Below are 27,937 nucleotides of genomic sequence, written 5' to 3'. Positions count from 1 at the left end.
AAAAGCAATACAACAGAAACATTAGCTTTCCTATCACCATGCGTTTGTTTCACTTGGTAAAAGAGATTCTATATAGAAGGGGAAATAGTTGCATTAGTTTGTAATTTGTGAGAGAATTGAACTTTTGATTCCATAGAGGAGAACACTTAGATTGAATTATACCAGGTTCAGGGGACATTTTAAGCAGAAGTCTGCCTAAGTCCACTCTACATTTTTCTTTCCTTTTCTGAAAAAGCCTTTTTTTCCTAACAGCAATGGTAGAAATATCCTCTAGGAAAGACAGGATAGTATATATTTATGTTCATCCATTCATTTATTTGTTTCTTTATCCAACCATTTATTCTTCAAACAAATAAGTACCCACAAGAGCCAGGCTCCCTTTTGGGGAGTTCTCAGCTTGGTGGTAGATGGCCAGAAAGAGAATACATCTTTACCATTCTGTGTGGTAAGCACTAAGAGGTAGAGAAAATACAAAATGCTTTGGGGACAAAGAGGAGGGAATGATATCCACCAGAAGGAGGGTACATCCTTAAAGTGAGAAGAAAAGATGCTAGTGCTCGGTCTTTGTGAACTCCTAAAATTTAGCCACTGTTAGTAGGTCTGCGTGTTTGGCATGCATGGCAGGAGGGATGGAGTGTGAAACAAGATGCAGACTTTAGTTAGAGCTTTGTATTGGAAGGGACCCTAGGGATCATGTGGGCTAGTCTCCTCAGTGCAAGAATCTCATAAGCCACCTTCACAGGGTCTTGATTTGCTTTGCTGATTTTTTTATTTTTTAGTCTATTGGTTCTATTATAGCTCCCTGGTACAAAACAGGGCAAATAAACTGTCTCACTCAACAGGCTTTTAAATGTTCTTATTAAGCTTGTGGTTGCTCAAAACCCCTAGGCATTTAAAAAATATTATTCATATAAGAGGTTGCAAGCCTTTTCTGCATCCTGTTTGTGCAATTGATTGTTTTGAATCTAAAAGTAGGACTCTGCATTTATTCCTTTAAAATTCTATTGATTTGGTTTTGCTTTCATGTTCCAGTTTAAAGATCATTTTAAACCTGCATTCTGACGTCTCTCATATTAGCTATTCTGTCCCAGTCTATGCTATCTGTAAACTTGATTAATATGCTGTCTATATCTCTACCCAGGTCATTGATAAAAATGCTAAAGAGATAGGTAGGAGGACAGAGCACCAGAGGATTACACATCGTCTCCTTTGGGGTATGATTGTTTAACTAGACAGGAGTCAATTTAGACACCCAAGCTCATTGCCTTGGTATAGGCAGGGTGACCATCTGGACTGGTTTGTGCAGGAGTGTCCCCAGTTTACGTGGTTATGTTTTGGTGTACACGCAAAAGTATTCTGCTTTGGCTGAAGAGTATTATGGTTAATGATATTCATGAGCTCTTTCATACAATGAAATGAGAGTTACTTGCCAAATTTGTTCTTAATCTCATTGTTCCCAGTATTCATGCATTTTTCTAAATGTTTTCAAATAATCCAAGATCTTTTTCCTTCTGCTTTTGGGAAGGAAATTTAAATTTATTAACCTGTGATGACAGTTTTGGTTTATTGTATACAGTATGCTAGGTATCCAAGTGTTTTACAAGTTTTATCTCATTTAATCTTCATCATAACTTTGTGAGGTAGGGATTGGCACTGCTATTTATAGGTAAAGAAAGTGAGTTATCATGGGTTAAGTAACTTTTCCAGAACCTCAGAGCTAGTAAGAGATAGAGACAGAATTCAAACCCAGGCAGTTGGAACTCTAGAGCCCTTACTCTGTCCTACTAACTTTCTAAACTTAGTTTTATCCTCATTTGAAGCCTGTGACACCAAAAAAAAAAAAAAAAAATAGACATGAAAGAAGCGGAGTTCAAAAATACTCCTCCTCCTTGAAAATCATTTAAAGTTAGGCAATAAAGTAAAGGTAATATAAATTTTCTAGGGTGCTAGCAGGAATTGATGGAATTACACAATTTAAAGGACAAAGCTAAGGGACACTTCTCAATGCTTCTGACAAATGGGCCGTAAAAGTGCTCAAAGACCACTATGGCTCAGAGACATTCTTCTAGCCCTTGAACTTCTCTGGCTCCTACAATAGCTTACAACATTTGCTATCACTTTTCTGTGGCCCAGGGAGGAAGGGAGAAAAAGACCACAATGGACCTAAAATGACCCTTCTGGGTCACTTCTCTTAGAAAAGTGATCAGTTTCATATCATGAGAATGTATGAGTGCCTACAATAGCAAAATGTTTCAAAGTAAAACAACAACAAAAAAGCGTTCCTGAGTCATTTCATTCTTTTTATATTCTTATTTTTCCAATGGCTGGGGCAGGATAGTGCTCAGTAAATGTTTGCTGAGTGAATGAACAAATCCCCTCCACAATTCTACGTATTTTGGAGTGGGGAAGGAGGAAAGAGTGGGGTATATCTTCACAAAGGCTCTTTGTCTCTTTTGCATTTTAGTTCAAAATGCTCAGCTCTGCAGTTTCTTATACATGAAGCTTTTGGAGGATGTCACTTACCAAGGGAGGGACACCCCTTCCTCACCCTCTCCAAGCACGTTCTTCATTTCAAGACATATAACTTACTTATTACGTTATGTTAATGAAGGTACAGCCCGTGGTTTAGAATTTGCCGTGCTCTGTGAAAGGCAGAAAGAAAAGAAGCCTATAAATACAAGGAATCTGGACCAGAGAACATTTTATTACAAGACTCGCTCCTTTCTTAAAGACAGTAAACATGATGAATTTCTCTTTGCAACTGAATTTATGAAGATAGATGATTCTCTTTGTGGTTGTTTTAACTGGGTTTGCCTCGCGGTCTGGAGCAGAGTTGCAAGCCCACACAAATACATTTATTGCCATCCCTAATGACAGGATACAATGTCTTCTGTATGACTGAGTGGGACTTATGAAAATGACATTGCGTTTTTACCGTAGGGATGGAGGAGGACTTGTCTGATTTCCATGTTTTAGCAGAGAGGCCTCAGTATTTTTTGTCAGGGAACCCTCCGACCGCCTGGAATCTTGCTTCTGCTACAACTTTTCTATAGTCCCCTTTTCAGAGTCAGACTGAAGAAAAAAAAATCTTTTGTTGAGACTTTTTCAAATACCAACCCAGGAATTGGTGGCAGAGCTTTGTGTTTGATGCTCACACGTTCAGCTCGCACTGGCTTTCTGCTGAGCTGACACAGAAGGGAGAAGTGAAAGGAAGGGGGGGGGGGAGGCGGCAGGAAAGGGAAATGGAAGGTTTCTGAGCTCAGTGTTTAAGTGTCTTTTTCACTCAACGTGCAGTTCAAGCTCGAGCGCACATGCACAGCCGCACAAGGGAGCTAGCTCCACTTTGCTAATGATGGCAGAGCGCATCATTGGCTATGCACATCACAGAAGAAAGCCATTCTGCTTAGCTCTAATTCCATCAGGATCATTTACCTTTTGAAGGATAGAAAAGAATGAATTGAAGATCAGAATCATCAGCCTTATTTGGCTTCATCTAAGATTTATGGCAGCTGCTTTCAAGGGCAACTGGAAAAAGCCAACTGCGGAATTCACATCTGTACCATTTCTTGTCTTTCAATATTTTATAAATGTTACGAGCAAAGTCAACCTCTGGGGACATTAAAATTAAACAACCTCTATCCCTCCCCTATATTGGAATGAGAGCATATATCAATAATCGCTATATTTAACTACTCTCATCTGTAACATACCTTTTAGGATTAGCTGTCTTGGAAGCCTACCGTTAGTTTACTATTCATTTACCAAAGGTTATTATAATGTGGGATCCGTGTCTTTGTGATGACAAAGGCATTAAACTTTGATTTAAATTGTTAATAATACAGTGCCCATTTTTGCCAGCTTTAGACTTGAATTTATTTTTTTTAAGCAAACATTTAAGGGATATCAACCAACATTTGAAATGAAGATATATTGTTCTTAATTTAAGTGCCTTGATGTGCAGCCAAAGAAAAAATTAACATATATATATATATATAATTTCCCAGGAAGACATTTGCTGTGATCTCTGAGGAAGTAAATAAGGTTGCTTTGGTTTCTTTAGATGCTTTGATTAGTTTTGACAGCAAGAAATATATCTTGCATCCATATGATAAAAGACTACAATATAACTGAGGCTGATATAGTGGCTCACAAATTATCCCAAGGATCAAGTACAGTGGACAAAATTGATAAGGCAAATTAGTTTTCTATTTGCAAGGTGTTCAAGAGCTCTAAACTTCTCTTTTCATCATAAAATGCTTATTCTTAAAGAAGTCCCAAGTAGAGTAGCTCCTATGGATCTTCTTAGTGACATCGTTTATTATTTACAACAAATGAACGTAGCATCAGCCTTTTCCAGCTGACTCTGCTGATGTCTTAGCTCTCAGCTGTGATGCTCCTGGTCACAAGAAAGGTAAACTGTCAAATGTCAAAGGGAAACGGATGTGACCTGAGTAAATGAAACCTGTTATGAGAAGTGCTTATTATTGAATGAGTAGCTATTGCTGGAATGAATGGTGGAGCCAGAGAGATACAGGTTCAAATCCAAGTTCTGCCATTAGCTGGGCCATCTTGGGCAAGGTATTTAACATCTCTGATGTTAAGCTCATATCTTCTCTTGCAAAATGGAGACAGTTTCCTCTTACAGCAGCTGTGAGAATGAGATGCTTTAATGTATCTATTACCAGTGTTTGATGCATAGAAGGTGCTAGATAAATGTTTTTTTCCTAACCCCTTCTCATTAGAATGAAATATGATATTCACAAAATGGTTGTAAATATCTGTTTACCTTTAGGAGTATATTATTTAAGATACTTAAATAGAAGGTTAATAGTATAATAATTACTCCTGAGTTCGGTCCTGTATTATGGATATTGCTGTCACATTCACAGATATGTAAAATGGAGAGATGGGAGAAGGAGATTGGGAGCCCCACTTGTCATCCCCTCAGTTCCTAGGGGCATGTGACTTAATTGGGGTACGTCAGTATTGGGATGGAGTCTTTAGCTTTAGCCCGGCGTTCTCATTCTCCCTTTGGCTTCCTCAGCCCCAGACACATGTTCTTAAAACATGCCCCGTTCCTTTCTCTCTGCTCCTGAAGTCTTCCACTTACTGTTTCTTAGCCCTGAAATAAGTTTCCTCCTAGTGTTAGAACAATTGGCTTCTCATCTAAAATATTAATTCCTTGAGAGAATTTTCCCCAGCATTCTAGCTAAGACGACCCTCTCACCACCATTTCCTGTACCATAGCAACTTGTTTATTTTATTTTCTCCCTTATCTACAGCTGCAATTATTGTTTTTGTTTGTTGTCTTCTTCCCGGCTCCAGCTACTGTGCATGGGTTGGTGCACGGCACAGAACAGGTGCTCAGTAACAACAATGGTGATCCTTGTGACAGTAGATTGCACTTAAGTATCTCTTCTGATTGCCAGCCACCATTCTTTGCATAGATGAACTATTGAATCCTCCTCAAAACCCTAAGAGATGAACACTGCCATTTGCCCATATAAATAGACCCAGAAACCGAGCACAGAGGAGTTACGTGAGTTGCCGAAGGTTAGACAACTGGTAAACTGAATACGTGAGTGGATGTGTGAATTCTGACCACGAAAGCAAACTTCTCTTCCGCTTCAGCTTTTAGGGAGACTTTCTTTTTAAAAAATTTTTGAGAGAAGGCAGGCATAAGCAGGGGGGAGTGGCAGAGGGAGAGGGATAAGCAGGCTCCCCCACTGAGCAGGGAGCCCAATGGGGGCTCAATCCCAGGACCCTGGGATCATGACCCGAGCTGAAGGCAGACACTTAACCAACGGAGCCACCCAGGCACCCCTTATGGAGATTTTCTTGCCTTGTACCAATTAGGACTTTGTCTCTATGTAAATCTGCAAATAATCATAGTTTCATCTTTATCACTGAGCCCCTCTCCTGTGTCCTCTGCCTTTGCTTCTCCCCACCCCTTGCTGCCTTGTAAGTTGGCACTTGGTTTCTGCAGCTGTTAAGGAGAGATGGGGACTGAATTATATCTTACTTAGGTCATTCATACAAGAAAATATTGTGATGCTCTGAGGTGTGTTTTGGGGGATCACTTAGAAGACCTCAGTTGGTGGTGTCAAAGCTCTTGAGAGAGGGGGTGTAAACACAAATTATTGGTCCTAACCTATGCCTTGTGAAAGGCGCATACTCACCAATACCTCAGTTGTGCAAAGCAGCCATGGGATGACACAGATATTTTCCATTTTAGGGAAGTTTATTTACAGCTGAAATAGTTTTCATTTGCACCACAGGAGACACAGACATTGCTGGGATCTCTATATCCCTTTGTTTATACCCTGAGTGTCACAGACATTATTTCCCTTTATTGAAACTCCGTGGCCTTCCTTGAACATCAGCCATGGCACTCTGTGGTGGCAGGGTGTCTCTGGGGGGCTGCCGGCGGTGTGTGGGCAGGCGGCCTTCACATGAAGTACCTTAGACTGCTGTGCTGGAAAGCCAGCCTGCACTTTCACACTCTGCCTCCTCCTGTCGCTGTTGGCTGTCACTTCGCCAGCTGTCAGGTGTCCCAGCTGCTGTCATCCCCTGCCTTACTTTACACCCAATTGTCAGAATGATGGCTTGAGGGTGGATCCACTTCTTTTCAGGAGTTAAATATGTGGACTTTATGACAGTCATTTTCCACATGGTAAAAATTTTTTTCTTTTTCTTGCCTTTAAGTTCTAGATGGTTAGGATGACTAGAAGTGTGGATTCTAGGTAATAAATAGGATGCTAGTTTTTCTTTGTGCAATTCTAAGTTTTAAAAATTGTAATTGGATACTTTATGATTATATTAATACATTATTTTAATACTTATATATTGATGCATTTAATCCATAAATATTTATTTCATGTCTGCCAAGTGCTGGGCGGGGTGCTAAGCCCTGGAGTTCTAATAACGTTGAGCAAAACCAGGTGGCTTTTATTTTTACCTTTGTGGAGCTACTGAATGGAGAGGCAGGGAGACCATCCAATGAGCGCACAAATGTAAAGTTGTGACTCCCATAAGGCATACAAAGGAGAAGGTATACTATGGGAATCCAGCCTTTTCAAGAAGGTTTGTGGGGGAGGGCTTCCCTAAAGTAATGATTTTGAGCTAAACTGTGAAAAATGAATAAGGAACAGTGAGGCTAAAATATATGAAGTGCCTTATCCCTTTTCAAAGAGGTTTCCTACCCATTATTTCATTTTACTCTCCCACCAACCCATTGAGTCCTTTTGCCAGATGATGGATGACGGATGACTCAGGTGTCATGAGAGCTTTTGTGACTTGTCCCAGGTCACACAACTAGCAAGGAGTGGAACTGGGACCGAAGGCCCATCTTTTCACTCTAGAAATGGGGGGAACAGATCTCGGCTCCATTTGTACTCCTCTAGTGATTACTTGTCTTTGGCTGTGTCCACTGTTAAATGGTGACTGGTAGTGCTTGTTGCACAGAGCTGGTGAGTGGGTAAGAATCAGCAAATGTCCATCCTTTTCCCTTGGTGTCTTTCTGCTGTGACCACTTTCTGTCTCCTTTCTAGCACCCTTGGCACGCACTGCAGGAGGGAGGCATCCTGTGATGAAGGCCAATTTTTGCAAATCATCCCTATATTCTATGTGTATGTTAGTTCTGGCAACTTTACACAGATACATGTGCTTAAGGCAAATACATCCTTCTTGCTATATCAGGACACAGGGCATTGTACATTTATTCTTAGGTATCTAAAAACTGAATTTGCCTAATGCAGAGAGTTGGCTTTCCGGGTAACTGTTGGGAGCTGGCTCAGGCCAAGCCAGGGCTGATGATTTTTGTTCTCAGTGGCTTGCAGAAAGTCACAGTTAAATTAATACTCAATTTTAGCAACTAACTCATCCCAGCCATCTGTGTACATCTACTTCTTCATTAAAACGTATCTTTGATCATTACATTGTATGGTTTTGCATGTTGTAGGACAGGCTACTTTTGGGAAGCAGGCAGCTTATTTTGAAAGAGAAAGCATGGGTGGCAGAGCGAGAGTCCTGGTTTTGAATCTACCCTGCAACACTTACACCAGATGAGTGGCCTTGCTTATTTAGCTGTTCAATTTCTTTGCTTCTCAGCCTCCTTGTCCAAACAATGTGGTCAATAACAGCTTCTTTTGTATAGTTTGCTAGGTAAACAAGAGAAATAAGTGAGAGAGAGAAACACGGGAAAGCATCCTCTTCTGTAAAGCAGGGATAATAATTGTACTCGTAGTGTGGTCGGAAGGGTTAAGTGGGGTCCTGTTTATAAAATGCTCAGTGCAGGGTCTCATAGATGATAAATGTCAGCTGTTCTTATGATGGCCCAGATATTATGCTAAGGGTTAGAGGGCTAGAAAGGGAGCAAGATACATGCGTTTGTTTGTATGCCTGTGTGTGTGTGTGTGTGTGTGTGTGTGTGTACTTATGGATGTGTGTGTATACCTGTCTGTGTGTACACGTGTGTGTGTGTGCATACTTATGGGTATATGTATGTGTACCTGTGGGTGAGTGTGTATGGAGGGGGTGTGCATATATATTGTGGTTATGTGTTTACTTATGGGTGTGTGTGTGTGTACTCATGGGTACATGTGTGTATACCTGTGTGTGGGTGTGTACTCATGGGTACATGTGTGTGCACCTATGGGTGACTGTGTGTACCTGTGGGAGTGTACATTACAGGGATAAGTTTGGATGTGCTGAGAGAACAGTGCAGGAAGCATGGTTCAAGGACAGCTCTGAGTTCTGAGCTACTATTTACTATCTTACTTGGGTAAAGAATGTCAACCTTGAGCAGTGTCTTCCATCTAGAATGTCACTGGGCAATGTCAAACTTCTCTGGCAGGAGTTCCTTTCCTTTCCTGATTAGACTTTAGGACTGAATCTGCAACCATTTTTCTTCTTTCAACTCACCTCGAATACTCTATATGGTTAGTTTTCTTGTAAAACCAAAACGAGTGCAAATCATTCCACAGAGCAGGGATGTGCCAATGAGCTTTTGATGGATGGCATTGGGACAAGGGTTCTGATCACTTGCAACATTGCTGATGCAGCCTCTGAGGTGGGTGCAACCTGGGGGAGGAGATGAGGACTCGTCACTTCTGATGCAGTGTGACAAAAAATGACAGGTGAGGCAGAGACAGGACCCAAGGGTGGCGCTGTGCGGGACACATGGGAGAGTGCTAGTGAGGGGAGGGTAGAAGCTCGTATATGGTGAGAACAAGGGGGTTGATGTGAGGACAGTGCCTGGATACTATGCAGAAGGTGCGGGATGAATTAGAACGCTCATTTGGTTAAAGAAAAATAGACTACAGTCTTGTGGGGGAAGGGTATCATGGTAACAGTTTTCTAAACCTGGAAAATACTCAGGTATGTTTTCCTGAAGCCTGGCATTCATGGGAGGCCTCAAGCCATTCAGTGATTACCTGAAGCTTATGTCTTTTTATTAAAAAATAGTGACATAAGCAATGACAGATGAGGAGTAAAAGGATGGAAAGAATTGTAGTTGTTTTTTGGGTACTTATTTACTTAAAGCAGACTAAGTGGTGTAAAGACTCTGATATATCGTAGATTTAGATCAAAACCTATCCATCCATCCATCCATCCATCCATCCATCCATCCATCCATCCATGCATTTATTTAACAAATAGTTATCATGTTAAATGAGGGTGTGTATGTTACATTTTGCTGCAAAACTAGGGGCAGCAGGATCCAATGCATGAAAAATGAGGCAGGGAGTTTTCGGTTGAGGGATGGAATGAACATTCTGTCTTGGGAGAAAGTGAGTTCCTCGTCAATTCTTCCTTCCTTCACTCAGTAAAGGTTTCTGTGTTCCCTTCTATGTGTCAGGTATTTTTCTGGACACTGGAGATTTAGCAGTGGATAAGACACACCCAGTTCTACTCCACAAGAGTTTATATTTCAGTGGGGCAAAAATAAAATAAATTGCATTCTTGGTAAATGCTATAAAGTTAGATGAGGGAGTGCAGTGATGGGGGAAATAGGGGAACTGTTTTAGAAAGAGTGATCCTGGAGGTCTCCTAAGAAGGTGGCATTTGAGTAGAGTCCTAAATGCAGGGGTAGGCTGCAGAGAAAAGTGTTCAGGTAAACGGAATGGCAGGTTTAATAGTCAGAGGAGGGAAAGACCTGGACAGGTTTGAGAAATAAAGTCAGCATGGTTGGGAGGCAGAAGGGGAAGGTGAGAAGTCCGGATCGGGGTCTGGGGCAAGATATGGTAAAGTCTTGCAGGTCATACTGTGTGATGGAAGAAACCCCTTGAGGGCTTTCACGCAGGGTGATGATAAAATCTAACTTCTGTTGTAGAAGATTGTTCTGGTTGTTGTATGGAGAATGGTGAAATAGGGAAAAGTGGTGCTTTTGATTCAGTTCTGTTCACTTTCTTAAACTTTAAATAGACATTTCTTTTTTTCTTATAAGACACCAGATAATACAAATACTGCATTATTTTCTATCCTGTAGAATCTGAAATATTTCAAAAACTCTTTCGAACTTGAACTAAAGTTCTTACTAATTTAGCTGGTGATAGGTCAGGTCAAACTATGTATTTAATAGTATATAGGAAAATGATAGTTCAGTCTGTGTAAGAAATGATAGTTCATCATTAACTAAACCTATCCTAGATATTATCATATTTTTTTGGTTATGAAATTAATTACTTTGCGTAACAGATAATAATAATGATAATAGTTGGTACCACTCCAACTATTTTGGGCTGGGCATGGTTCCAAACATTTTGAACTACTTAATTCTCACAAAAATCCTTTGAGTTAGATACTAATAGAGTCTTCTTTTTATGATGAGGAACTTGAGGCTCAGAGAGGTAAGGCATCTTGCCCACAAACACACAGCCAGCCAGGATGAAACCCTGGCAGGCTGGGCCGGGACCTATCTTCTATACTACCCCTGTACGTGAAGAGTGCCACTAGCCAAAAAAGATGCCAAAGTGCAGGTCGCTCCATGAGGATTGCTTCTGAAATTTCTTTGCTGTGCCCAGGCTCAAGTCAAAGCCTGGCACCTTCACTTGGGCTTCAGTCCAGGCCTGCTGCTATGAGTTGGAAGAGAAATGGCTGCAGGCACCACACCCATTTCCATCACTCTGACTCTTCTGGCTCTTGTGCCACAGCTTCTGGCCCTGTTCATGGATGTCAGTTTCAAGCTAGTTTCCTCCTGCTCCCAGTACAGGCCAGCACTGTGGTCTGGCTGCTTGGAAAGGAGTGGGAGGGCCTAGCTTGGCCCTGTGGTGCTGCCTCTTCTCCTGGGGACAGGCAAGAGGGACAGAGAGCTAGAAATCCCTTCAAGTGACTACTGACAGACCAGTGAAAGGGATCCTGGTGCCACGGGACCTTGGCTCAGGTGGTTCCATCAAGTTCCTTTTCATGCTGGTGGCCTCTGCTGTCATCTTTGTGATTTTTGTGGGGTTTTAAGGGTTTCTTTGAGGAGGTTTTCAGCTTCACCCTAGACTCTGCTGTCACCAGAGACCTCTCTGAGGGCACTCGATGTCTTTTGGGGATGCACTATCATGAGATTTGCTTGCCTTTCCTTGCAGCCCTGTACTGAGGTTGGGATGGTGGTTGTGGGTGGTGGTTGATCTGTCTGTCCCAGTGCTTCACAGGAAGCTCTGGAGGGACAGGTGATCCCAAGAGCTGAACACCTTCTTCAGAATGCAAGGAGCTTAAAAAAAAAAAAAAAAAAAAAGCTTTGGGCCTTACTTATAATACAAGGACGACAGAAAATAAATTCTCCCCTTTGACATCCTGATAAAGAATTTTGCTCACAGAGGTTTCTTTTTTTTCCTTTTCTTATCTTTTCAAAAAAAGATTTTATTTATTTATTTGACACAAAGAGAGAGAGTACAAGCACTGGGAGTGAGAGAGGGAGAAGCAGGCTCCTTGCTGAGCAGGTAGCCTGATTCGGGGCTCCATCCCAGGACCCCAGGACCATGACCCGAACTAAAGGCAGACACTTAGCCAACTGAGCCACCCAGGTGCCCCTTCTTATCTTTTTTTTTTTTTTAAACTAAAAAGCCTAAATTACCGAAGGTATTCAGTAAGATGAGCAGATCTAGAGCTGGAGGAAAATTTATTCTGGGGTCTTTTTATCATTGTTATTGTATTACTCAATGTTTTCTTCATAAAATGTGAAAGCTTCCTGTTTTTCATCTCTGCTATCTGTGAGGTAAATCATGGAGTGTGTGATTAAAACAGTCAGCGACTCTGCTTTCCTTTGGATTATAGCCTGTGCCACCAGCTCCAAGAGGCACCAGATTGTGATACTTTGGCTCTTTGAATCTCCGTTTTTCCTGAAGAATTCATACAAGATCTTTTTGACTTCTGTTACTGTTTTGCTGCTCGGATTGGAGATCCATGGGTCACCCTGGGTGCCAATATAACCTTGCTCTGACATGACCATCAAAAACCAACTGTGGTCCCTCGATGTAGAGACTGGGGCCAAGCATACAGGGACAGGAGATGATTCTCTCACACTCAGATTCATCCAGGCACAGAGGAGAGAGTGCTCAGTGTTTTATCCCAAAATACAGGTGTCTTCCTTCCTGAACCACCTCTCCTCCACCCTGTGTGGTTCTGTTGTGACAATCTTTGGTGGTGCTGGGGGCTGATGTATACCACAAACGGGGTCAGAGTCGTTTTCCCTGAGACTGCTCTGTTTGAGTGATGGTGGAAGACTATTTTGTGCTTTTTGATGTCGAGATGTGAGGGGTGGAGATGTGAGTTCTCCACTGCTGATTGTCATTACCCCTGCCATGTGGAGATAGTGTATCTTGAGAATCAAGCCACACATAAAAGGAAGGATAGCTGAGAGGCAGAGAGAAAGACATACTCAATGACATTGTTTAAGCCCCTGGATCCAGCAATGCCTGAAACCTCCTAGAATTCAAGTTGTGTAAGTCAACCTACTCCTTTTCTCTATTCTTGGGGTACTGAAGTTATATTTCTGTCATTTACAACCCCAATGTCTTAGAAGAGTACTCTGTAAATCATGACTAAAAAATTTAGAAAAATCCGAAAATAAGGGAAAGCAAATGAAGTGATCATTCACATCTGAAAAGGAGATTGTGTTTATGTATTTTTCTTCATGTCCACTGAATGCAAAAAGCGGAAGTTGAGATATATATGTTCAACATAAGAATGTATTTCTGGAAATGAATGGTTATTATATGTTAAGTCTCCGGGAATGGTTGGAAATGGGTTTCCCATTCTTAAGTCCAGCCTGCTTTGTGCAGTGTTGCTTGAAAACAAATGACAGATTACTTCCTAAATCCCTTACAACCATCATTTCCTCAAAATAGTACTGTTTGTGGCGGCACTTGACTTAAAAGCCCTCCCCACACACCATCTATTTGTTGCACACAGTGAAGCTAATCCTGGGCTAGCCCTCAGGTTTCTGTCTGCTTCATCAGCTTTCTGTGACAGGTAGAAGATGGAGAAAAACAGCTGGGTGTGTGTGTGTTGGGGGGGACAAAGGGGCTTTGCTCCGCAGAGGGGCTCCCTCCAGCCATGAACAGGTGGAATCTTTATGTCCCGTGATTAAAGAGGCCGACTTAAAGCCCATCTCACCACATGCAGCTCAGCTGGGAAGGAAAATGGTGCAGGCAGGGATGTTTTTCTTACTCTGGAGCCCTGGTTTTGAAAGAAAAGAGTATTGGAGTTCTGAAAAATACTTGGAGGCACTGAGGGGCGGGCGGGGGAGAGGGGGAGAGAGAAAAGCAAGGCTTGCTTTTGGGGGTGGGGAGAATGAGGGCACCACTGGACCTGGTGTTGGTTGATCTTTCCACAAGATGGCACCCCTACGTCTTCATTTTTGCTCTAGTTTCAGTCTTGAGGAAGCACTTGTTCAAATCATCACAGAACAAATGCAATCTTGACTTAGGTTTCATAATTTATGAAGCTGACTTCATGTCCTACCTTGAATCCTGTGTTACCGTGTTTCAGACAGAGCTCTTTTTACTACGGTATCATTATTATTAACGTGGGCCTGCCTCTTCCTCCCCCTTTCCTCCAGGCGCTGCTTCAGCCTCTGAGGCTTGACTCACTCCCCCAGGCGTCAGGGAAGCAGCCGGGGGTACAGCAGTGATTCTCAAACTAGTGGTGGTGCTGGACCAAGTTTGTTAAAATTTCCAATCTGTTGTGGGCCGACATTATCATTAAATGAAATAAAAATGAATACAAAATTAAACTTAGAAAAATTAAATTAAAAAGAAAAGCTAAATTAACAAGGCATACAAAATACAAGCCCTATCTGATTACTTATAGTTACAATAGGCACAAAATTAACATTTTAATAAATATTATCAAAACAAAATAACATTGGAGAAAAGGTTTGCTAAAAACTGTATGGTTCTTAAAAGTGCACAGATAGATTAATATAAGGAATCATTATTATACTTGTAAACTTTTGTGTCTCATAATCACAACTAAGTAATAGCAATTCCCTCATGTTAAGCTACCAATGTGCACACTTTGAATTAACCATGTGCAAAATATGAAGTTTCTTTGTATGAACACACTAGCTTGCTTCTTGCTTACTTTATCTAATCTAGGTTGGGTTGAGGCAACACTATTTATATGAGATAATGTATATCCCAACTGTTTCTATGTTTTGTATTCATAACACTCATAATAGGAAAACTAGGGTATAATGAAAGAAAAAAATTACTTTGGAATAATTGGGAGGAAAACGAACTGTTTCTGACTTTATTTTTTCTCTCATCCTTTCCCTGCTCCATGAAAAGTTGCCTTTTCTTACTGTGATGTACCTTTTCTTCAGTGTCCTTGTGCTTTTACCTCCAGTAGCCAGTACTTGGGACCCTTCTTGGCCAGTTGCTCCATAGGGCAGGAAGTGTTGAGGAGGTTATGTCTCATCTCCCAGATGGCCCTGACCATGACCAGCAGGTGCAGCTGTAGGAAGGCTCCAGCTTTCTCTAAGCTGGGACCACTCTGAGTATAATCAACCCTCCAGAGTTCTCCTGAAGGACCAGGTCCAGGCTGTCTTTCACCAAAAAAGCCTTGCTTGCTTTCTTTCCCTTTTTCTGTCCTGCTTTCCTTCTTCCTTACCATTTCTTTTTCTGGGAGTCCTTCCTTAATAAAGCACATGCCCATCAATTGTTGTCTTAGTGTCTACTTCCAGGGAAGCCAGCCTAAGGCAGTATCAGATTCAGAGTATTTTAGAAATAAGCATGGCAGACCATAAAAATGTCTTTATATGTTTTAAGTCTTTTGCTTTCAGAGTTACTGATGTCCCATTATTGGTAGCATAATCCAAATGACCACTTTGGGATATAAATGAACCTAATTTAACTTCCTTGGCTTTTTAGGAAATCAGATAAGCCAGAGATATTTAATGTACCAATTTTCTTTACAACATATTTGGAAACACTTGTCATAGACATACTCCGTTTTACATAGAACTGTGCATTTTTTCCCTTCCTGGTTTTCAATTAATCTAAACCCAATCATTTACCCTTAGAGAAGATAAATGTAAAAGCATCCTCCCTTTACAGGCCTGAGGTGTGACTAAAAGAGATTTTAGATTTTCTCCCCCTCTGGATATTTCTCAGAGAGCATCATCTACATTAATCTGTTTTAGAGGATACCCTCCCCAGAACCATTCTGATATGGTCACTTGTCACTTAGCTTCACTTAGAATTACACAGTATGACAAAACATAACAAATTTAAACTAATTTGGAGGAATGCTGTCATGAATTAGTGAAAACAATTAAAGAGTATTAAAAATGGAGAGCAATTTTATTGTTGTCAGGTAAATATGTGCTGTCTTGTCAATGATCCTGTATTGTAGACACCTATTATGCACCATGTGTTTGCATTATCTCATTTAGCTGTCAAAACCATTCTGCAAAGGAGGTATTTTTCTTCTCACTTTTTAAAGACCAGATGAGGCATGGAGAGATTAAACACCTTTTTTTAAGGCTCGCAATTAGTAAACAATAGAGCTAGCATTTGAATCTAGATCTTTCCACCAAACCATGCTGCCTCCACAGTTCAACAAAATTAGCTAAATATTAGTGTACCTCATCAGCTTTAAGGAAGGGTCAATAACTGTGTGTAATTTGACATACTCATTTAGTATGCAAACAGTATTGTTAAAGTGCTTGTAACGCTTTAAAGAAAAATAACAGAAATCTCCCGGCCATCTTGTTTAATGGCAGTAGCTACCATTTATTGTTTCAGGCACCTTACGTTCATGTCTACTTTAGTTAGCACAAGAATTCCAAGATGGGTAATAACATTATTTTATCTATGGGGTGATGGTGAAGCACAGAGACTTTAGATAATTTGTGCAGTGCCGCACAGATAGCAAAATGTGGACCTTGGGCCCAGGAACCCATAAGTTCAACTGCTCTGCTCTTTGCTGCTAATGCTTAACTGGAACTTCCTTAGGGGGAATGTAAAGGTGACTGTGAGGTTAGCTAAACTGGTGGGTGGGAATAAGTAAGAAGGAAGTTAAGACTTCTTTAAAGCATTTTGTTCCTTGTTGATGTCAAGTAGGTCTAGAAAAAGAGGAAGCAAAGCCAGAGATATGACAGCCTCTTGGCTTGATGTTAAAGGGATGCTTTTGTTCTTCCTCCACCATTGCAGTTTTCTCACCAGCTTCGATTTCCTTCCTACTGTTCACCTGTAAACAAAACCACTGTTCCCCTTTTTTGGAGTGGGTTACCCAGAAACTCACAGGGTTCATCAGAGCCAGGTGTTTCTCTGCACCTGGTGTGTCTGATCTGCAGAGCAAAGGGATTTATAGACAAACACAACAGGACTCATTGTAGACTACACAATTAATCATTCTAGGTTTCTGATTTGCTCTCGAAACTTGCTATGTTCCTGTAATGGGAAAAAGACAGCTCCATTTATCACACTGCACCTCATGCTGCTCCTTGGCACCTTCCCCTGGGTCCCTCACCATCCCCAAACTTCTGAAACATCTGCTGTGGGTACCATGGCGGGGATTTCTTCACATTCCCTCTTACACTTGCCTTCTCAGCATCCTAGTTTAAGCTCTCCTTTTGTGACCAAAGGCTAAAAGGTCAGTCTTCTCTGCAGAGATGAACAATTAGCAAGTTCATCACTTATGGTGGCATTCATTGTTCTTTGCCAAAGATTACATTTTTGTGTATGATACATTGCCTGATGTTATCAAAAGAGCACTGGATTGGGAATTAGCTTTGCTGGATTTTTTGTTTTGCTTCTTCCATTAATGATTTGTCTGGGCTTGAGTGAACTGCTACACTTCTCTGGACTTTTGTTACCTCATTAATGATGAATCTAGGTTGGATCAGTGCTTCTCTACCTTGGATGCACATTAGAATCACATCAGATGCACAAAATACTAATGCCCAGGTCATACCTCAGACCAATTAAATCAGAATCTCTGGAGAAGCAGGAGCCTTGACATTGATATTCTTATTCAAGCTCCCCAGGGGATTTGAGAACTACTAGTCTTGGGGTAAGAATCCTTGGGGTTAGGATTCTTTAGTCTCTAAAATATATATATAATATATATTATATATATAAAGATTATATATATATATATAATCTTTTCCTTAATATGGGAAAATTAAGATCGCATTTGTATGAAAAGGGAAAAGACCCAGTAGAAAGGGGAGTTTGATGATACAGAAGAAGGTGAGTCAATTGTTGGTTCCATGTCTTTGAGGAGGCAAAAGACTAAGTGCTCAAATAGAGGGGTTAGTTTTATGCAAGTACATGGAGAGTATGTTCACAGGTAGAAAACCACACTATTTGGGTGCAGAAGTTGGTAGGTAGGTAGATGCAGTAGTAGAAATCCACAGAGGTTGTCTTCTGGTTACCTTAAGTTTTTTCAAATGAAGAAGCCATGTCATCAGAATGGATGGGAAAGAAGGTGTTAGAGAGGTTTCAAAAGAGCTGAGGTGGGAAAAGTCATCTATAAGAATGGAGAGTAAACGTATTAGAGAAATGTAGTATGACTGCCAGGAATAGTAAGAGTGTTTGAGGTTGGTCAGTGTGGTTGTATTTTGCCAAGTAAGGTCCTGTCAAGTTTGATCAGTCTTTCTATCACTGCCATAATCCCAACTATTAGTTTTTTCTTGCATTCTAGCTGCTACATTTTGTCTAATCTTGGGTCAGTTTTGCCTTTGAACTATCTGGGATGGCCACTTGTTTAGGTTAACTCTATTGAAGTATAACTGACATATAGCACTGGGTAAGTTTAAGATGTACAGCATGTTGGGGATCCCTGAGCATGTGGCTCAGTGGTTTAGCGCCTGCCTTTGACCCGGGGCGGTATCCTGGAGTCCCGGGATCGAGTCCCGCGTCGGGCTCCCGGCATGGAGCCTGCTTCTCCCTCTGTGTCTCTGCCTCCCCCTCTCTCTCTCTGTGTCTATCATGAATAAATAAATAAATCTTAAAAAAAAAAGATGTACAGCATGTTGATTTTGTATATTTATATATTGCAATATGATTACCCCTACAGCATTAGCTAACCTCCCCAGTGTATCACAGTATTCCTTTGTGTGTGTGTGTGTGTGTGTGTATGCGTATGTGTGTGGTGTTAAGATCTACTCTCTTAACAGCTTTCAAGTATATGGTGCAGTATTGTTAACTATATTCACAATGCTATGTATTAGGTCCTCACATCTTCTAACTGAAAATTTGTATCCTTTAATCAGCATCTTCCCGTTACTCCCAACCCCCGTCCCATCCCTGGTAACTACAATTCTATACTGTTTCTACAAATTCAGCTTTTTTTTTTTTTTTAAGATTCCACATATATGGAATATCATACAGCATTTTTCTCTGACTTATTTCACATAGCATAATGACTTCAAGTTCCATCCGTGTTGTAGCAAATGACAGGATTTCCTTCTTTCTAATGGCTGAGTAATACTCCATTGTATATATGTAGCACATTGTCTTTATCTGTTGACAATAGTTTAGGTTGTTTCTATATCTTGGCTTTGTGAATAATGCTACAAATAAACATAGGCATGCAGAAATCTTTTCAGGGTCCTGTTTTTCTTTTCTTCTTCTTTTTAAAGATTTATTATTTATTTGACACAGAGAAAGAACACAAGCAGAGGGAGCTATAGGCAGAGGGAGAGGGAGAAGCAGGCTCCCTGCTGAGCAGGGGTCCCATTGCAATGTGGGGCTCAATCCCAGGATCCTGGGATCCTGACCTGATTTAAAGGCAGAGGCCTAACTACCTGAGCCACCCCAGGTGCTCCCTTTAATTTTCTTTGGGTATATACCTCAAAGAGGAATTGATGGATCGCATAATAATTTTATTTTTAATTTTCTGAGAAACCTCCATATTGTTTTTCACAGTGGCTAGACCAATTTATGTTCCTACCAACAGTGCACACAGGTTCCCTTTTTTCCACATCCTTGCTAACACTTGTTATCTCTTGTCTTTTTGATGATAACCTTTCTAATAGGTGTGAAGGATGTCTCATTGTGGTTTGGATTTGCATTTCTCTGATGATGAGTGATGTTGAGCATTTTTTCATGTAACTGTTGGTTTCTCATGGTTTCCCTCCACTTTCCTTAGACATGCAAGTGACATGATACATACAAATTGTAAAATCATGCAGCTAAGATTAGAAAATGTTTTAGTTAGATTAGGGCTTTTGATCATCTTAACACCTAAAGTGGTCAAGTAGGTCATCTAAAGTAATAAACTTTTAGACCGGGCTGAAGCAAGTGGCAAACTTCAGAAAAACTCAAGGTCCATGACAGTATTTTCCTGAGATAGTGGAGAGTGAATAAATAAAATTTTTTTACCATATTCGTTTTAGCCTCAATTCAAAGATACTGGGAAACTAAGAGACTGCAGGTGATTAAGTGGGAGTATTCAGAGAGTAAAATGGACTCTGTGCTCTTCTTTTTTGAGTAGGTTCTAGATAATATCTTTAGATTGTGGCATTGAAAAGTAGAAGGAAAGGAGCCCCACCATTAGTTTGGCAGATCTATCAAGCTGCGCTATGTCAATTGTATTATGCTGTTTCCAAGAAGACAGTAGAGCTTGTGAAATATAACAGTGTCTGTCACCACTTGACATATTGGCTAAAACAAAAGCAGATTGAGGAAATGACTCACAATAGTTAATTGTTTCAATAGTCAGTCTTTCCCATCTGCACAGTGTGTTGAATTTGATGACATCTGATGGGAACTTTGTGGAAAATTAATGTGCCAAATTGTTTTCAAGAAGCAAGTCTTCTCTTTGCTTTTTTTAGTAGCTGCATGTCAGTATCTTTAATCTCCATTTTATATCCTTTTTGGTGCAGGTAAGACTACAGACTATCTTGACTTATGGAATAAGAAAAGAAAAACCTAAGCATTTGTAAAAAAAAAATCAGTCAATAATATTTCAAAATCTGTTTCTTTGCTGAAAGAATGGATTAGGTATTTTGGCTTTGATAAACTCGAAAACAAAGGGAACAATTGTTCACAAAGATCCAAATATTCATGATGATATATGCAGAAAACATTCATCTTCCATTATCACATGAATACATAGTACATCTGGCTTCAGAATCTATGATGCCACTCTATAAAATTGATCATATTTTAAGGGAAACCATTAATTTACAACAGTTGCATTAATGTATAGCTGTGGTTTAAGTTCACCCCTGATAGATCTAAGTCTTTCACTGCACTGAATTCCCTTGTAGACCCCACAACTCATGATTACTAACCTACTGACTTATCTGGCCTGTAGAACAGCTTTATATTTGGATAGTGTGAGTGTCAAGTAAGAACAGGAAGTTTCCTTTTTGGATATCTGCTAATGAGAATAAAGCTTAACTTGATGAAAGTTGATTCTTTTGAAGAGTATTTCTAGTATTTGTATTCTTGTTGGACATCTACAAATGGATCTACATTTCAGATGCACTGGAAAACAATATTTATACAGAAGAAATGGTTAGAGCTATCTATTCCCTGCAGATAGATTTCCTTGGTGCTACTCAAGATATCAATGCCATATTTTGGTAGTTGCACAGAACTGTGATTTTTTTGAATGGATTGAATATAAGGAATAAAAGTATCCTGTTTAATAAAGAACAAAATAAACCTAGGAGGAGACTTGAAGACTTTCAAGAGCTGTGATAGGGAAGAAAGACACTTCTTTTCTACAACTCAATAGGTCAAAACTGAAACTGGTAACCAAAATCAACAGTTGGCTGTGGCTCACCATAACCAAGGACATTTCAATAGGACATTTTAGGGAAATAGCTGCTCCAGGAGGAAATCTCCCCATTCTTTCTACTGGGAATTCCTGTTGGGTGTTGACATCTGGGAAAATCTGTTGCTAGACTGAGGCAGCCTTTCCCAATCTAAGAATGTGTATTCCAGCTCAGGGAAGATTACCATAGAATTAGAAGTGTATTAATTTTTTAAATAGTTTGAACTGTCAAAGAAGGTAGATAGAGGAGTGGAAGGCAGGGTATGGTGAGGAGAATGTCCAGCATCCTTTTTGAATGCCTAGCCTCACTGTATCATATTTGTGTTCCCTGCACTGAGAACTCAAAAAATCTAAAGCACAGTGATACACAGAACTTATTAGAAAGAATTTGCACACTCCTGCACACTCCTGCTTTCTTTATAGAGATCTCTAAATATCTTGGTTCCACCCCACCTAAAAGGGCCAGCATTTGGGGGCAAACTTGAAAGTTTGTAGCATTCATCTTTGGAGACACCAGTGACTCAGGCATCATCCTTCAGCCTAATCTGAAGAGCACGTTGCTTGATCTCTTCTGGTGCAAAAGAGACCCTTTAGTTTTTGTGATCTCTATCTAAAATTGTCAGAAACTAGAAACCATGAATCAGAAGAAACATTAGTGAAATAATTTTGCTCATGTAGACAGATGAGAGCTGAACTTTTTTCTTGCTGTATCTATGAATTCCAGTTCATATTTCTTCATGTGAAAGTGGCTTTTTCCCTCCTGGATTTATGTTAAGCTGAGCAAGCAGTTCTGGTGAAATTAACCCCACATATAAACAATAGATTTGGACAGCTCAATTTTGGTCCTGAATGCCATTAGAATTTCTTCCCCTCCTGACTTTATTACAATTTCTGATTCGTTGCTTCTTATAACCCACTTTTTATATTGAATATCACATTGTGCACAGGTATGCCAAGTTGGTATTGGTATATACTGATTGCCTTGCTTGGGAAAAGTGCTGAATTCAAGTTTAAAATGTTTGCACTTGACCCAACTTTGGGAAAAGAAGTAGTAGTAGAAGAGGGTATTTAAAACCCAGAAACCATGATGTTTCTTTACTGAGGTGAGCAAGATGTTGGGTCTTAACCATCAGTGAGAATAGTCTTATAATCTGCCTGAAATGTATATGAGATAAAGTTAGGGAAGGCTAATAGTACATTCTGAGGATTTTCCAAATAGTGATAGGGAGCATGAGTGACTTAACTCCTGAAGTGTGTGATCATTGATAAAATATTTAATTAAAAAGTTATGAGGGCAAAAGAAAGGTTATGTTGGTACCCAGGAGATGCCAGGAAGTGTATTGACGTCTTTATAGGTGCAATCTCATTGAATCCTCACAATGGCACTATGAAGTACACACTGGGACCCCCATTCTAAGGATGAGGACAGTGAGGTTCAGAAGGGCTCATCAGTTTGCTGGTACTTGAGAACCATGATCTGAATCCAAGTCTTTAAGATTCTCAAACCATTTGTACTACTTCATCATCTGTAAAGAAAGGGGCTTATCTTAGTTCTGTGTATATTCTCTTCACAAGGAGATTACAAGGAACATCAAGCAAAAGGCAATATTACCAACAAATGAAAACCCGAACTGGCCAGTGGATGCTGAGGAAGGAGGCAGGTTCCTTTGGAGGGTCGAAAAGTTCTTGAAGCCAAGGAGAAGTTGTAATTCCACAAAGAATGAGGAAATTTGGACATTCTGATAAAAAAAAAAAAAAAAAAAGTCAAGGCCCCAGAATGGTATAAAAATTTAAAGGAATATGTAACTGGCTCTTTGCCTCTGGGACAAAACAAAACAAAACAAAAAACAAAACAAAACAAAAAAACACACAAAAAAAACACATCAATCATGGCCAGGAAGAAAACTTGACAGAGATGTTTAGAAGATGTGAAGACCGAGTTGTAAAGATGCTGAAGGGCACCAGGGCATAGGAGGGCCTGCAACCAGTGATCTGGGGAAGGGGTAGAACGTATTAATAGTTTCTTAAGCACTGTTAAGAATACCTTTACTTCAGAGAACTCAGTGTTTATTCTATGTACACAATACTTCAATTTGAGAGTATAAGTGAAACACAAGGGAAAAGGTGGATTTTCCTGTGTGAAAATCAGAATATAATTAGAGTTCATAGCTTTCAGGCTAGGACCTTTGAAATCTCATGCTGCAGATAACCCTTTTTTCATTGCCAACACATTTATCCTTACTTCATTTTATTTTTAGAAACCACAAACTTAATTGTCTCAATGTGACATGATTTCCTCCCAAAATCCCTAATGAATTTAGCTATTTTAAAATAAAGGCTGTGGCAAAGCAGGCCTAGATATGTGAAGGCTTGTTGGTGAAAGCCAGAGAACATATATAGGCTAGTGGGCTGGGCTTATTCTCTGTTCAGGGAAAGGTCTGGCTCACAAGGAACGAGGAGGCACATTTAAAATAATGCTTTTAATAGGGAACTTTTCCTTAGTGTGTCTCTTATTGTTCCATTTCTTTTTCTTGCTCAATAAATACAAGGCAAAGAAAGCATTGCTTTTATGTTTTAATTTCCCAGCAGCACTCTCTATTGGAGACAGTAATTAATGAAAATTATAGGCTAAACATTTTACAGTTTGCATTAAATGTTTTATCTATGTTTTGTAACAGAATTGCATCCTACCTAGAGATATGTGAGTGCGTGAGTGAGTGTGTATTGTGGGGGAGCACACATGCCAACATCACTCTTGAAGTTGTCCCTCGCCAGCCCTATATTGTGATGTCTAAAATATGGGGCCCTATATCAAAGAGATTATTTCCCTAGTCCTATAACATGACTTTAAATGTAATATTTACCTTCTAAGACACTTTAGCTACCAGATCCATCTACATTTCAAAAAAGAAATAATCTAGATTGTATGTTTTACTAACAAAATTAAATATTGCCAAGATATTCTTAAAAAATATTGAAAACATGATTAGAAGGACATGATAAACAATATTTTATAACCTGGCTCATGTTATTATGTTATACAATAAAACTGTGTTTTCTTCCATTTTTTCCATTTTATAATTGAGCATAACAACAAAGAATATTGAATTGGGCTAGTTTGACCTAGGAAAATGAAATTTGTGTCCTCATTTAGAAGTGAATACACTTTTTAAAGACTAGAGGATATTTTGCCTAGAGAAATTACGTGGGAAGCAGAGAATAAATAGTGATTTCCCAAACTTTTCCCAGACTAATTCAAATCTTGGAGTCTTAGGTTGAAACAAGTTAGAGACCTTATGATCACTGCCCCATGAAATAAAATATGAAGTTATTTGCTAAAAGCTATTAAAATAAATGAAAGGATTTGTGGTGCAAGAAAAAGGAAAGTAGAGGCAGGTAGGGGAAAGCGTGGGTCATAAAATATTCAACTATAACTACATAGCTGTACTTTCTAGTAGGCACTCAAATTAATTTAAAAATATAGTGATCAACGTAGTACAGCAAAAAATTTTAGGCATCTGTTGGCAATGGGGTGATGATATAGCAAGAATACTAAGACCTCTATCTCCTCTCAGGGCAACTATAGTCTAGGGCGTCTTTGTGTGTATGTGTGCAGGTAGTAAGATGTGGGCAGACTACAGGGTGAGTGAGTGGAGAGTAGGGGAGATTAATACAAATCCACAAATAGCCTATTATAAGACAGCAAAGTAACTGCTGCTAGAGGTCAGACCAACTATCTCAGTAAGTGGCATACCAGTGTCAGAACTGAAAAAAAGGAGCCAAGTCCTGGGAGAACAAGGCCTTGCATGGAGACAAGATCAGGCACATGAAGCTCTCTAGGATATTAGACAGTTACGGAGAATGAAGTATGTCCTGCCCAGAGAGCTTTAATGGTTGAATGTCTACATGCTGGCTTGTTCTAGGCAGTGTCCTCTGTGCCGTCCTCCAATAATGGTTTTCATTAGAATGAATTTGAAATTATGGTACACAACAGCACATGCATCATTATCGAGAGGCAGTGTGTGAAAGTGGGGAAGTGCATATGGATGTGAGAAATATCTTAAAACTCAACAGGACAAACATATGGTATTATCGGGGTTATTGATAGATGAAACACTGAATCGCAGGTTAGAAAACTGAAGTGTTCATCTGATAATCACTCCTTACTAGCAGGAATCTGGACAAGTAAATTAATCTCTCTGAATTTAGTTTCTCCATTGGTAAAATTCTATCAAGAGTTTTTATAAAGATCTCATAACATCTTTTATGTGAAAGGCTTTGGCAAACCCTGACTTTCTACACAAATGTCAGAGGTGGAGGAAAGATGAGTGGGCCAAAAGCGTGTTTTAGAGAGAGAAATCCCATCACTGTGTACATGCTGTATTGCTGGGGACAGAGGCACACGGGGTGTGGGGGGGAGTAGGTCTGTCATACAGGGAACGATACTTGGCCAAAAAACGATCTTGCTACAAAAATAGATTCCTACACAAAAACACTTTCTGGGAAGAGAATTCCTTCCACCACCTTTCCTTACTTCTATCTCTTACAGACAGAAATGGCTTACATTACTCAAAGGCTAAGGGGGATTTATTACAAATGGTGTTAATGAGACATGTTTAAATGGTTGGATCGGTATAGTTTTCTGCATGTGATGGGTTATTATATATATATATATATTTCCTTTCAGATAATTGTTGAGGCTATGCCATATTTCAAAAGCAAAGTTAATTTAGGTCAATGAAGAGAGAATTTATTTCCAGTCTATTACCATCTAATCCCTAATTAAATCAAAGAATAAGGAACTGAGTGATCCAGTCAGATCATTTGTCTTTTGGCAAAAGTTAATTCAGTTAGTATAAAGGAAAGAGAAATGATGGTTTCCAAATACCAACTAGATTTTTGTGGTCCTTTATTGCCTAGGCATGGAGGAATATAGATTTTATTGAGAGAAGCTCTGAGCTTTAAAGAAAAGCTTTGAAATCCAAGCTGTCAGGCATTTTACGGTAAGAGAAAGACTGGCCATCTTAGTGTTCGAGCAAGAAAAAATATCCCCTGAAGTATGGAAGGAATAAATGCTCCGTGGCATACATATCATCCCTACAGGTTTCTTCCCTTCAAGTCATGGCCTATTTCATGGCCCATTTCCCTTTATTTTGAGATTTTTTTTTTCCTGAATACAAAAAAATTCAAAGAAAATTGGAAAATACAGAAAAGCACAAAGAAGAAAATAAATATCATTTAAAATTACTTAGTCATCTCCTCCTAGAGATAATAGTAATAACCTCCCAAGTTATTTTTCTTTGGATATATGTGTGTATGTATGTGTCTGTTTATATTTATAAGGCATATATGTGCGTGTATGTTACAAAAATGAGAAGTTATATGTAGTTCTTTTATCATTTTCCCCACTAATTAGAATTTATTTCAAATACTTTCCTATGCCATCAAAATATCTTTACAGTATTTTAAAGGTCTATGTAATGTTCCCTTTTGTGAATATGTGGCAATTTGTTGAAATACTGCCGTAAGTTGTTTTGCATTCAGAATGTCCCTGCATTTTCTGTTTTACCCCAATCTAAAGAGATGCCTCAAAAGATATCTTTGCAGTCATTTATTTATGTGCATTTCTGCTTATTTCCTTAGTATACATTTCTATGATTGTTGGATGAAAGGAAATGCATGCATTAAATTTTTTTTGGTCTCTATAAACTAGGGACTATTTGAGGAATCACTATCCTAATTTGTAGTGAGCATGCTCAGAGTGTGAGGTGGCAAGGAAGAGGTTGGGGGTTCCACAGAGCAGATTCTGGCTGGGCCTGGGTGACAGTTACTGGTTCAGAATGTGGAAGTACCAGCCTCCAATTGTAACGGACCAGGCTGCCTTGCTCTGCCTGGGCAGCTTCAGAGGACAGTTGGACATTTGTAATCTTGGAGGAATGGTCAAGAGAAACATGGGTTATCTTAAGCTAAACTAGTTTTAACTTTAAAAGTTAAGCATGACCAAGAAAAAAGATGCATAAGGAGTGTCCTTCTGAATGGTGTGCACTGTTTGCCTAGGTCTAGCAAACCTAGCTTATTGTACAACTTACCAGTGAACTTTCTTAGAAGTCAAGAGGGCCAGGGGTGGGGTGAGGAAGTAGACTCAGTAGGCTTGTAAAAGAGGAAGCTGCAGGACTTTGAGGTTGGCATCAGGTGTCTGTGAGATGTACCTGTGGTCTGCGGAGGCCCCCATTCCCCAAATCAGTCACCCATTTCTATCTGTACCTTTATCTGTCTCCTTAGCTAGAAATTTGGGTCAAGATTTTCCAGCCTGCAGTACAGGTCTGCAATTCTGGAATCATTTCAGACTCTTTCTCCCCTACTGTTTGCAGTTTGCCCTTCCACAAACCACTTAACCATTTCCCTCAAAGAACCTAAAACTATTGCAAATAACCGTTTCCCTCAAAGAACCTGAAACTATTGCAAATAACTTATCTGTGAATGATGAGCTTTATTGAAGATGGGGGCTCGATCTTACTCATCTTTGTAGCTCCAGTGTTTAGAAAAGTGACCATTGCCTCTACCAATGTTAACGTGGCAACATGCAATTTTTCTAAGGGTACTATAGCACAGGAAAGGAAAGTAATCTGCCTGAGATTACATAGCTAGTAAGTGTCAGAGCAAAGATTCGGTCGTGTGCAGGTCCGTTTTTTTCCCAAAAACTACATGAACC

At 39.8% G+C, this 27,937-nt stretch overlaps 2 long non-coding RNA genes across 24 annotated transcripts in view; one reads left to right on the top strand and one right to left on the bottom strand.

Annotated features, from left to right (window-relative positions):
* LOC144322313 (uncharacterized) overlaps positions 1-27,937 on the top strand; it is a 302,194-nt gene that overhangs the window by 71,645 nt on the left and 202,612 nt on the right. The window lies entirely within an intron of this gene.
* Positions 295-27,451, bottom strand: LOC144322312 (uncharacterized). Of its 18 annotated transcripts, XR_013387933.1 has the most exons (8): positions 24,980-26,406; positions 24,090-24,119; positions 22,838-22,964; positions 22,544-22,751; positions 13,606-13,668; positions 8,923-9,081; positions 6,180-8,159; positions 3,469-4,648 (listed from the first exon to the last, which is right to left on the bottom strand). It is a non-coding gene; the product is annotated as an uncharacterized LOC144322312 (long non-coding RNA). The 18 variants fall into 18 exon arrangements; XR_013387943.1 differs by lacking the exons at positions 3,469-4,648; positions 24,090-24,119 and adding an exon at positions 295-2,642 and having other exon boundaries at positions 24,980-26,405; XR_013387936.1 differs by lacking the exons at positions 24,090-24,119; positions 24,980-26,406 and adding an exon at positions 27,315-27,451.

This window comes from Canis aureus, chromosome 10 (assembly GCF_053574225.1).
Source record: "Canis aureus isolate CA01 chromosome 10, VMU_Caureus_v.1.0, whole genome shotgun sequence".
Taxonomy (NCBI): domain Eukaryota; kingdom Metazoa; phylum Chordata; class Mammalia; order Carnivora; family Canidae; genus Canis; species Canis aureus.
This window is presented reverse-complemented; position numbering and strand designations above follow the sequence as displayed.